We start from the raw sequence: 13,166 nt of genomic DNA on the forward strand, positions 1-13,166 counted from the left end.
ATATATATATATATATATATATATATATATATATATATATATATATATATATGTACATCTTGCATGCTTATATCTGTCTTCCGAGAAGAGAGAAATATAAACAAAGGCTGAAGATAGTTCAACATAGACTACCAGATATTGAAACCGACAGTACTGATGTTTTTCTGATCTTCTGTAACACAAATATAAATAAATATTATACTCTTATTTTAATACTTGCTTCATAATCGAGCATTTTGATTGGGTTCTGTCCCAGGAACGTTACATATATATATATATATATATATATATATATATATATATATATATATATATATATATATATATATATATATATATATATATATATATATATATATATATATATATATATATATATATATATCCTATTATAAATTTTCGTACTGTGTGTGTGTGTGTGTGCGTGTGTGTGTGTATGGCGCGGTTTGTCTCAGCCTACAGGCAACCCACCCAGGCAAGTTAGGTACCGAAATGAAGCTTATGACCCAGCGGATGTTTTAGTGATATTTATGTCCATGTTTGGTGTATGGAAATACAAAAAAATGCAAAAGAATAACGATTTACGAAACAAAGTTTTATTCACTGGATACTTTTCCGGTATTCACCGGAAATTATTATCTCCCTTAGTTAATTTCATTTACTCTGTGTGTGTGTGTGTGTGTGTGTGTTTGTGTGTGTGTGTGTGTGTGTGTGTGTGTGTGTGTGTGACGCGGTTTTTCTCAGCCTACAGGAAATCCACTTAGGCAAGTTAGGTACTAAAATGAAGCTTATGACCCAGCGGATGTTTTTGTGATATTTATATCCATGTTTGGTGCATGGAAATGCAAAAAAAAAAAATAACGATTTACTAAACAACGTTTTATTTACTGGATACCTTTCCAGTATTCACCGGAAGTTATTATCTCCCTTAGTAAGTTCGATTTACTCTGTGTGTGTGTGTGTGTGTGTGTGTGTGTGTGAGAGTGAGTGAGTGTGTGAGTGTGTGTGTGTGTGAGAGAGAGAGAGAGAGAGAGAGAGAGAGAGAGACAGACAGACAGACAGACAGACAGACAGACAGGCAGGTAGGCGGTTCAAAATGAAGCTTATGACCCAGCGGATGTTGGAAATGCAAAAAAAAAAAAATGCAAAAAAATAACGATTTACTAAACAACGTTTTATTTACTGGATATTTTTCCGGTACAAGGACTCAAGTTTGCCCAGCTGGGCAAACATGGGTGCTTGTATATATAAAGGCTCCTTCACTTCAGTCTTTGACAGACTATGGATACCCATGTAGGGGTGCCTGCACATGAAATTTTTGTGTCAGGAGGTGCACAATCTCCAACCACACCTCTCCATAGTCGACATTGTTAAATAATAGTGGAAAGTGAAGTGTATGTACTGGACGACTGGAAACAAATGCTGAGATAATGGAGAGCACATACAGCGCCTATAATTTCCAAATGGTTACTCATCTTGTACTAACGAGACTCAACGTTGCTTAACTTCGGTGATCTGACGAGAACCAGTGTGTCAACGCAATTATGCCGTAAATAATTGTATATATATATATAGGTTCTGATGTTACCAAATCAGACTCTCTGAATATACTGCTTCATAACCTGAAATGTACCGAACATTGTTCTCTTTTCCTTTGCAAAACTTAATCATGCTCTGTGAAGTCAAAAACAACCAAATCAAACACCATGAATAAATATTTGAAGATATAAAGAACTTGAAGTTTCAATTTTTTTTTACAGAATTACTGCATTCAGCATTAAAATCCCGAGAAGGGTTTACATACTGTAAAGAAAAGAACAAACTATTAATTGAGTGATGTTATTCTAAGGACGATCAATGAACGTGGAAGTATTTTGCTTTTTTGCATTATTTGGAATATTCAGATTACTGTTCTGATCTAGGATATTATTTCCAGAATATTTCAGCCGATGTAACTTCTGACCTTCTTCAGGTGCATCTTGTTGAATTCTGAGATCTGAACAGAATTTTGAATGCAATTTTGAATGGAAATCGTTTTTATTTCATGAACAATGTTTCTGAGAAAACAGTAGAGAGAGGCTAGCAACATCTTTTCTGTATGAAAAGAGCTGTAGGGATAAGAGATCATCCTTCACGAAATTGTCAGTTTTGTTGTCTCTCGAGGTAAGACAGTGTTCCAAGGGGCACCTCCGAAGATGTGGCAACAGTATTCCATTTTAGGATGTATCTGGCCCTTATGCAGATAGAGGATGGTGTTAAGATGGCTGTTCTCATCATCCATCATGGGCAAGCATATTTTGCTGTCACTTGATGCTGTGGCTGCACACTGTTAAAACTGCTGATCATATGAGGACATAGACACCTGTTTGCCTGGCTATACACTGGCTGACCAGGTCTCTATCCCTAAAGACTGACTTCCTGTATATTTACCAATGTCTCATCAACATCATCAACAGCAGCCCTGCCGTTTAACAGTGTTGGCGACCATGACTCTCCAATGCGGGCGGCTATCCATAGCCCAAATCAGTTCAACTTTTGATGATAATATCATCCAATCGATCAAGTTGTCCATCGAAGTGCGTCTTGATCGACCTTGCTTTTTCGATCCTGCCATTCTACCAGTTAATATTAGATATTCTATTCCTTTTTGATGGTAAATATGTCCTAGAAAGTCATTTGTCTTTTCATGTTAGTTTCCATCAACATTTCTTTAGTGCATCCAGTTCTAGTCCATATTTCTTCATTAGACATATTGGTAGACAAAGCTAAGATAAACATGGAAAAGTTAAATATTCATAAAAAAAAACGTCTGCAAACCTTTTTTTTCAATCGATCAGGGAGTATTCATTGGTCGACGTTATATGAGTTAGAGTGATCCAAAACAAAGCAGATAAAGTCACCAGAATCCTGCACCTAACCCTAACCCTAACCCTCAATAACAGTGTGGAGCTGAGTTAACTACTAAAAATCTATTTAAACAGTAGCCACCTTGAAGTGAAATGGACAATGTACCTTGTCAGGAGGATCGCTGCTTCTATGAAGAAATGTTTTACTGTTTAGTGACTCTCGCTACAAGAGAATTCTATCACTGTAATTGAGTGTCTTTGATGAGGGCACACCCAAAAGAAATTTTGTGGTTTCAAATCTTTTGCATATGTGTCATTGGGGAACGGCACTGTTGAACGATTTCACAAACCTAGAAAGCAGATGTTCCTAGAAAACACTGTACTGCTAAGAGAATGATTTATTAGTTGAATAAATTCCATGTAAAACATGTTGATAAAGCTCTTTATTAATGTATAGGATTTTTAAGAAATGAAATATGATGTTGATGGTGTGAATTCCTCCTGGCTTCAATGGCCAAAATAAAATAATAAAAAAAACAAAACCGTTCCCACCACTCTGCTGTCTAATTTCTTCCAACTGCAAAAACACAACTCTCTGCTCACAAGACTCGCTCCTTCTGTCACCAAATCCTAAATTTCTGCATCTCTATAAAAGTTAGGCTTTTATACTGCAATCAAAAGCATCTTATTTGCATAAAGCGATCAGTTGGATAAGGATGAAATCGGAAAAGCAGCCATTTTTTCCTCTCTTTTCTTTTTGTCTGCATGAGACCGCACAAGAAACAAATGTGTACTGATTTTTTTTAATGCCTTTTAATTACATGCCCCCTTGATCTTTAAGATCAATAATCGGTCTCATAATCCACCATCCATGTGGACTCTTTGTTCATGGTGTGACCGTCGCACCAGTTCTTCTTGCAGGACTTTTTCAACCTCCTCTTTTGCTGGCAAAGAAACTCTTCCTATGTCCAAGATGTGACGTGGCATTCCATCTACTGCTACCATGTTCTTGGAGAGTACATTAGTTATAGTATCTCTTCCTCCTCATATTGTACAATGAGGATTGGGTGGCTTCATCCACACTTCTATATCAACTACGATTTCTGCTTTTGCCTGTTCCACTTTTTCTATTACAGACAATGGATGTCTCCATTCATACATGAAAATGGATTGATGTGGCACTGGCATTTCGTCTTGACCAGATTTTAGTGCCATATTATACCAAAATACCGCCTCTTGGAGCTAAATTTGACTTCTTGTTGCTACAGCTTTTATAGTGTGATGGTGCCGCTCTATAATCTCCTCTTTGCTAGTACACAGCCCGAAAATATTACCTAACGTTCCACTTTGCACATAAGTCTCTAAAAACTTTTGAGTGAAAGGACATACCATTATCAACTAGCTTTTCTTCTACCGGCCCCTTTCCATAAACATCTCAACAATTTTCTTAACTTCTTCTGCAATTTCTGTTCTCATTGTTCGCCAATTTGTGATGTTAATGGCCAGTCGCCTCCAATTTTCTGCCACATGTAATTCCCCTTTTTCGTGTTTAGCCAGCGCAGAGTCAATGGATTGACATTCCCTGCATTTCTCCACCACCACCCGGACATCTATCGTAATGTGCAGATTCACCTTTTTCGCTAAGTATAAAGTTCATTCTGTTTTGAAGTCATGCATCTTATGCATGTCATTTAGCTGTTCTACTATACAGCACAGCCACAGCCTTCTTTTCCCTTAGTCAAGCCTTCTTCACTCTGGTCAAGCTATTTGCTTTATTCGTCTGTGTTGAAACCAAGGTAACAGTCACCTTCAGTCCAAATTCTTGGATTAGGCCTTCAAGTGCTTGAAGTCGACGCTTTATAAGCATCTCTGCTGCCCCTTTTTTCTTGATCCATTTATCCCCAGACACCTCCGATCTAATACATGATGCTACTGTTACCGAGTCTGTTCTAACATCCACCACTTGTAACCCCCATTTTAAAGCCAGATTGATGCCCATCATCATAACATCGAACTCTGCAACATTGACATAGACACTATCGTCTTCTTTGCGTAACCAAACAGTGTCTTCAGCAGTTAAACCTCTTATTTCTAATAATACCCCAAATGCCATAATGCTAGGGTCGCTCCATATCACTCCTTCACAGCTTCTGTTTGCATGTCATTCTCCCTTCATCGGATCGACATTTTTCATTTCTGCAATGAATTATCGTATGATGAGTAGTGCTTCTTGATCAATCATATCCTCCCATAGGTCCGTACCCATCTGCCTCTTAATAAAGCTGTTCGCAACCAGGCAATGGCCAACCAACTTTCTGCATATTGAGAAAAGCTCTCTCTTGGTCAGGCCCTCCCTTGCTTCAAGGATTTTTCCTCATCTAAGCATCAACTTTCCTGCCTTATTCTGTTGTAATCTCAGTCCCAAAGTCTTTCCATTTTCCAATGATTCGGATGGTTTAGCTGTCAGTTCGTAAATTTTGCTTTCTTAACAGTATCATCTTTGGCCAGCACAGTCTTAAAAATTGTCGTCATAATCTTTGGTGCGGAATTCAATCCAAATCTTAGTCTGGCCAAACAATAAATTCGACCTTTATACTCGACCAATTGATACCGCCATCCACATGAATTTGTAGGTAGACTGACTTTAGGTCCACGATTTTAGTTGATTGTCCCATTCTCCCCCACTCTCTCATAACTTCTTCACACACATCAATTCCATCTTTTGTGTGACTAGTCACACATTTGTTTAATTCTCAGAAATCCAACACTGGCCTGAGTGGCAGAATTCCTTCAACCTTCCCCGACCATTGTATCAGAATTTTTTCGTCGATCCACTTCTCCACTTCGCTTTCAAATTGCAATTCTAGCTCTCCTTTCAATGTGTTTTTATAGCAGTTAACCTGGTTTGTTAACAGGGGCGGGTCTGTGAACCATTGCCACTCTAGTCCACTTGTCACCATTGAAATGGGTTCGAAAATTCTCATCCTCAATCTGACATGCCCTGGGTTTTGTCAATTGGACAGTATTGCTTTTAATTGAACTTCTTGGCATTCTCAGTACATACCCAGCCTTTAGTTATCATAACTCCTCCCAGTTGGTCTATCACATCTAGACCCAGTACCACGTCAATTCCCACAATAAGCCTGTTTAGCACAATCACTCTGAGTCGCAGTAGCATGTTCCTCACCACGAGCTTACTATCTGCCTCTCCACAACACTTCACCTCCTTGCCATCTACTGTTTGAATATCACTTGCTCCATTCCATGAGTCGGCAACACTTGCAGTGACAAGAGTAGTCGTGCAGCTGGTATCGACAAGGGCTCTAGCCCTCTTCCCATTGATAGTGCTTACTATCTAGGGCAACAAGCCCTCACACTCCACCTCAGTATCAAAGGGGTGACTATTGGTGTAATAGCATTCCTTTACTCATTTTTTTGAAGCACAGAACATTCTCTGGCCACACCGAAAACAGCTTTGGTCAGACCTCTTTAAAATCTCTTAGCAGGTGGGTCCTTGACATCTGAAACATTTACCGGTAAATTTATGCTTTTGTCCTCTCACCAACTGTTCCTCTCGACTGGGATTGTTTACCATAGAGGCTGCAACTGCTCCTAGCCCACCAGAATGTTTTGCCAGCACCCTGACATGCTTCAAAATCTCCTCCACCTCCATGGTTTCAATCTCACTTATTCGCTGCAGCTCCACTCGCAACAGCCAGCTTAACGGTTTTCTCATATATCCAGCCAGTCCTACTAAACGCCTTATTTCACACCCACTGATTCCTCAGTCCAGGCAACTTTCTTGAGCTTATTGTACGCCTCAAAAGCACTCTCTGAAAACGCAGTCTTTAATTTACTCTCAATATTCTCAGCAATGGTCTGGTTTATACTCCCATTTCCAGGTAGATGATGAGCGCATTCCCTTCCAAATACATTGGAATCAATGTTGCTATGTCTTTGATTTTTTGAAACTTTGCAACTAGCTTCAGCTTGTTAAGCCAGGCAGCCACCTCTTCTTCTTCAGTAAATGGCCTTATGATGTTGCTGCTTAGCCTTATTCGGTTATCCATTTTCACAAAAATAGCTTGTAAATTCTTCCTGACTTCAATATCCAAAATAAAAAAAATAAAATAAAAAACCGTTTCCATCTGCTGTCTAATTTCTTCCAACTGCAGAAACACAACTCTCTGCTCACAAGACTCGCTCTTTCTGTTACCAAATCCTAAATCCCCGAGTCTCTATAAAAGTCAGGCTTTTATATTATAATCAGCAGCATCTCATTTGCATAATGCAATCAGTTGGATTAGCATAAAACCGGAAAGGCAACCATTTTTTCTTTTCTTTTCTTTTTGTCTGCATGGAAGCGCATAAGAAACAGGAGTGTACTGATTTTTTAATGCCTTTTAATTACAGATGGCGGAATGGCTGAAGAGGTGAACAAATAAGTAAAGAATGGAAAGCGTGATGGAAGTGATAAATGGAACGAATACCTCATCATATAAGATCTATATCTGTATCCATTATTAGATATCATACAAGCTTGTGAAAGACAGAAAATACCTTCGACTTGGTAATAATATTTTGTGACATTTAGAAGCTTGTGTCCACATTTCCAAAGCAGGAGATTGTTCCTATCACAGACAACCAACGGCTCCTGAATGCTTATTCAGAATTCTCCATGGTATGCCGAGGCTAACTGTAAACATCCAACTCATCATAGACAGCTAAAAGGGAAGTAACTCTGTTTAGACAAATTAATTTTTTTTAAACGATGCTGGGTATTTAAAAATAATTCCGATCCAGACAAATTAAATCGCCTTATATTTTATACTTGTGGTTTGAAATGCATTCATTTTCATATGTGAGAGAAAAGACTGAATTGGAGAGAACAAGTCGAATGTTTGGCACGAGAGAGAGAGAACATGTTGCAATTTAAAAAAATCATGTGAATGCTGTCAAACATGTTTCCTCATTAGATTACAAACTATTCTCCCAGAAAGAAAAGTAAAGTTGATGTGACCAAGACGAAAGTTGGATTTTACAGTTAGCTTCGGCATGTTACATATATGTCTGGCTGGTGATCATCTAGCTATTAAAATGGACAGTTATTTCATTTATCAATAACTACGAGACACTTTGTTTATAAAAAGTCTTTGTTTATTTTACGATATATTTAATATACACACTTCAACACAATGATGACAGTGGGGGTTAGGGCAGAGGTGAGTCGCAAACTGTGTCACTTTGTGTCTCGCTTCTGTCCTTCTTTGACTGTCTGCCTGTTGCTTTGTTTCTCTCCTATTTTTATTGATATCTCTTCGACCTGTTAACCTATTTCCTCGCCAGCTTGTTTATTGCACTTTTGCTGGTTTTTGGTCTGACCCATGACCAATTGACGTCATGGCTACAGGTCACTACAAATCCCGGGATTCCCATTGTTTATTTTCGTTTGCCTGGATGTAGCTTAGGTCACCTTTCCCTGAAACTGATCGTCCTTTTGATCGCCTGAAATTTCCATTGTTTATTTTCCTGCTTGCCTGGACACAGTTCGCCCGCATCCCTCCTTAACAGGCATACCATGGAGAATTCTAAATAAGCATTCAGGAGCCAGAGTTTTTGAGAAATGGCGTGAATATTGTTTTATTATTGGAATCCTTTGAGATGAGTAATTTGCATATTTATTTATTTATTTGTGGACTGTTATCCTCATCTTTATAGTTGTTGTTTCACAACGTTTCAGCCAACTATTCCACTGGTATTCATCAGGTTGTTAACCGTGATGGGATAGGAATGCTGAATCTCTTAACCGTATCCTCAGTAATCACTGCCTTCCATAGTTGTTGTCAGAAACGTTGGGACACAACTATGAAGATAAAGATAACAGTCTGCAAATAAGATAAATAAATCCTGCGTTTGTACTTATTATCATGCCTATTATTAATCTTTTTTTTTATATAAATATACAAATTATTCATCTCAAAGGATTTCAATAACAAAATAATATACTATTCAGTATGGACTCGATGATGGAAGACTATATAAGAACAAAAAACATGGAGTTATAAGACCAAAATATCCAACCTTGATCATCCTTCGGGGCCCGTGGTGCAATAGATAGAATCATTGAATCTCTATGGTTCCAGGTGAGCATTGTGTAAAGTTAACGATTTCAATCCTACCCAAAGGGGGCAAAAGGATTTGTTGGTCAAAACGTGGGGAAACGACAACAACTAAAGAAAGAAAACTATCGATGACAAAGAAATGATGAAACGACTGACTTTACTTTATATATTAGATTGTTATATTATTTTATTTACACTTGTAAATGATTTTTCTGTTATTTTTGTATTATTTATTATTTTATGTGTATCCTCTTCTATCTTTAAAAGTTTGCCTTTTTTATTTCTTGTTACTGCTAAGTGTATTTTCACTTTATATTATATGTTGGGACCCTACGTCAGCAAGTACAAATTATGTTAACTAGTATGAATTTCGGGAGTGTTTCATTACAACCTGGCGGCGAACGGAAATAAACCCAATGCATCCGGCAATTTAGGTGATAGAGGTCAAGGGTTAGCTTCTTAGACAAAACACGCTAGATGCAGGTGTCAAATTGTTAGATAGAAATTACATTACATATTTGTCACGGTACAGAGTTCTGAAGCAGTTTCAAAGTGAGGAAGGTGAGTTAATTTCCTTGACACTGTCTGTTTGTTGACCATTTTTTAAGACTAAGAAAATTAAATAAGAAGGAATTAATTTTTAGTCTTTCTTTTATAGGAAATTAATTTTGGTCTTTCTCCTCGTTTACGATTTTCTCTCCCCAATAAAATCTTTGAAATCGCCAACAAGTATTCTTGTGTTTCAATACTTGAGCTTTGTTCATCTAGAGTTAACAGAAAATCACAACCACTGGGGGATCAACGGCCACACCATACATGGAACGCGACAACCAAAAAATGAAAACTAGTGACTGTGCACATATGTAAAAACCACCTTTATTATTTGATTGTGTATTTGATTGCGCACTAGCAAAACCACACAACTGCAGCTTTTTTTTTTTTTTTTTACATAGGCATCACCACATTATCAAGGCCAAGAGGCCACTCAGGGATAAGGGTTAAAGAGTGTACAGTAGAAATTGGACAATATAGTAATCATTAGTAATGAAAATTTGGTAAATTTGATAACTTATATGGAACGGCTCATCAAGAACTTATTTACGTTAGACTTGAAGACAACCATATTGTAGTCAGCCGGAAAGCAGGAAAACGGAAGACAATTCCACAGGCGTGCAGTTCTAAGAAAGAAGCTTTGTTCATGGAATCTACGTTTAGGTTTAGGCACAGATAAAGAGTGGGGGGAATTATTGATAGTGTTTACAGCTAGACGAGTGTTTCTTGTGAAAGTTTGGCGAGGGGGGACTAGTACATGTTTGTGTAAAAAGACACTGTGCTTCCTTCGTTCAATATATTATATATTGAAATGTTATATTTATATCGGTACTAGTAGGTCGCCTGGCGTTGCCCAGTTGCTTACATGTTATATTTTAATTGATGCACACAAAATACTGGTATAATCGACAAGGTCAATATTTTTTTTAATTTTTGACCTCTCAGCAGCTATTTTGTTGGCTAAAAACCAAATCGAAAGTGTGCTACGGGTTTAAATACCTTATGTATCAAATTTCAACTCTGTAGACCAAATAGTTAGAGAGGAATTTGGTAGAGACTTTTTGCACACACACTGACAATGTCATATATATATATATATATATATATATATATATATATATATATATATATATATATATATATATATATATATATATATTTCCGCATGCGAGACCGTTTTCATCTTAAATTCTACACAATTATGCAGAATATAGAAACTATGCATAAATAGAATTCTGTGTAATAGTGAAATGAAACTAATTATCTAATAAGAAAGCATAAAAACGAATAAATAATTAATTAACTCTTGTTTTTCAAAAGAATATGCAAATTAGTTAACTTTCATATAGTCGCTCGCATATCCATGACATAGTATATCAAAAAGTTTGTTTTAATAATTTTAAATAGAATTCGGCTAGGGATTTTTATCCTGCGCCCCCTCCCATCAGAAGATATTAGGCCATTCCTGTAATGATCTAGTCTCTACTGTTGGTAGGAGTAAAATTCTGTACAGTTCAAGGAGGTCCACCCTCCCAGGCCTTGCCTTTTCTCTTTGAGAAAGAGTGTATTTATTGTTGATCGCCTGAGACGCCTCACCGAGGAATGCCGACGTTTTGCAGGTCAGAGTGCCCCTTCTCTGGCAAGCTGACTTCTCAATCCCACTTTCCGACCCTAATGTCTAAGTTCTTGCAGTGGGAGAGAACTAAATATCAATTTTTAAATAGAAAAAGTAGAATCTAGCCTTCGAGCTGAGATCCGCGTGTAGTACCTGTTCTGAGTCTACACTTTAGCTTATTTGTCCTTAGTCAATGTAGTCTATACTAAGGCAATTTTTATTTTTGCCTACTGCCAGAGAGACCCTTTTTTGCGGAGCTGTTTTTTCCCCTCCTTTCACGTATTGTGACTTTAATAATGGACCCATCTATTGCAACCCAATCGTTTTCCAGGAATAGTGTCCTTATGTGTCCGTGTTGTTGGAACGTTTCTGGAACGGCTGTTAAGTCCTAAACACGCCCCCCCCCCAGGTGTTAAACTCGATAACACAATAGGCACATCCCCTTTAAATCTACGGGTTGATATGTCTTCGGTCACGTCTGTTGATGGGTCTCGTTTTCAAGTTCTCGGCGTCATTACTGGCAGGGTTTTCATCAACTGAAAAGTGCACCTGTATAATATGAACGACACACACACACACACACACACACACACACACACACACACACACACACATATATATATATATATATATATATATATATATATATATATATATATATATTATAAAAATAGAATGACTGTCGTCGATCATGGTCGGATCCCAACTAAATTATCTCTTCTCTCGTAGCGAAACGAAAAAGATAGAGAGAAATAAAAATAAAGGAAAGAGGGAACCACGAAGAGAAAGAGACTTGCATATTATATATTGTTATCAAATTTCAATAAATTGTCCCGAATTTTAATCTTTAGAAGCCGATGTCAGTTAACATTGATCTGATCGTTTTCAATCTGGCTGTCTTCGCCTTTTGTAAAAAAAAACAACAAATAAACAAACAAACAAATAAACAAACAAACAAACAAACAAACAAACAAAAACAAACAAACAAAAACAAACAAACAAAAAAAACTGTTAGCCCGAATCAAGCGAAAGGTTGCTGTATATGCCACGTTTTTAATAAAACTTTTGGCACTTCTGCATGACAGTGACATGAAGCGAATGTGTGTATTTTAGTTTGAAGAACGACCGATAGAGGGTTTGTATCAGCCAAACAGGGGCCGATAACTCGTACATTTCTTAAAGTTCGTGCAAAGACAATCCTTTGGAAGAGGGTTTTGAACAAATAAGAGAACTCTATCACTTGTAACTGTGCAAAACACTATATTCCAAAAAGGGTTTCACTGAAAATCACTACGTGAGAAAAAAAAAAAAAAACACAAAAAACAAAACAAAAAAAACAATAATATTAAAAAATTTCTATAAAATGTTATAAATAAATAAATAAAAAAAAACTGTAATAAAATTATATTTTACTACATTAACAAACAAAAATGATATTTTCATATATGTTTACACAATCTTACTGTGAAAAAAAACTATCTTTGTGAAAAAAAAACTATCTTTGTGAAAAAACAAACAAACAAACAGATTATTCTTAAACCTCTATAAATGGTTCATTTTTTTAAATTTTGATATATGTTTATACTATCTTACTGTGAAAAAAAAAAACAATCTTTCTGTAAAAAAATATTCTTAAACTTCTATAAACGTTTCATGTTTTTAAAATTCTATTTTGCTACATTAACAAACTAAAAGTATATTTTGATGCATTAAATCACTCATTGAAAAGAAATTATATTAATCAAAAATTACATTAAAATTATATTTTGATACTTTTTTTTTATTCTATAAATGTTTCGATTTTCATATCTTTTTGTGTTATTTATTTCGTTATATATTTTTGCGTTATCGTAAACACTTATTTATATTTGAGGTTCACATAATGGCCGATAGACGGCGGTTTTCTTTTGAAGAACAGGGGTCGATAATTCGTATCTGTTGTTAATATGTCACTGTCATGCAGAAGTGCCACACTTTTTTCTAACTTTACTTGTCTCCCTGAAAAAGATAAGATAGCCCTTTTCACTCTAG

The 13,166-nt window shown here is 36.5% G+C and overlaps 1 protein-coding gene across 3 annotated transcripts in view; it reads right to left on the reverse strand.

The window, feature by feature from the left end:
- The window catches only part of LOC145260449 (sodium channel protein para-like), a 645,789-nt gene that overhangs the window by 232,732 nt on the left and 399,891 nt on the right, over window positions 1-13,166 (reverse strand). The gene's annotated exons all lie outside the window — the stretch shown is intronic.

The sequence above is a fragment of the Euprymna scolopes genome, chromosome 36 (genome assembly GCF_053919585.1).
Source record: "Euprymna scolopes isolate OS-2025 chromosome 36, ASM5391958v1, whole genome shotgun sequence".
Taxonomy (NCBI): domain Eukaryota; kingdom Metazoa; phylum Mollusca; class Cephalopoda; order Sepiida; family Sepiolidae; genus Euprymna; species Euprymna scolopes.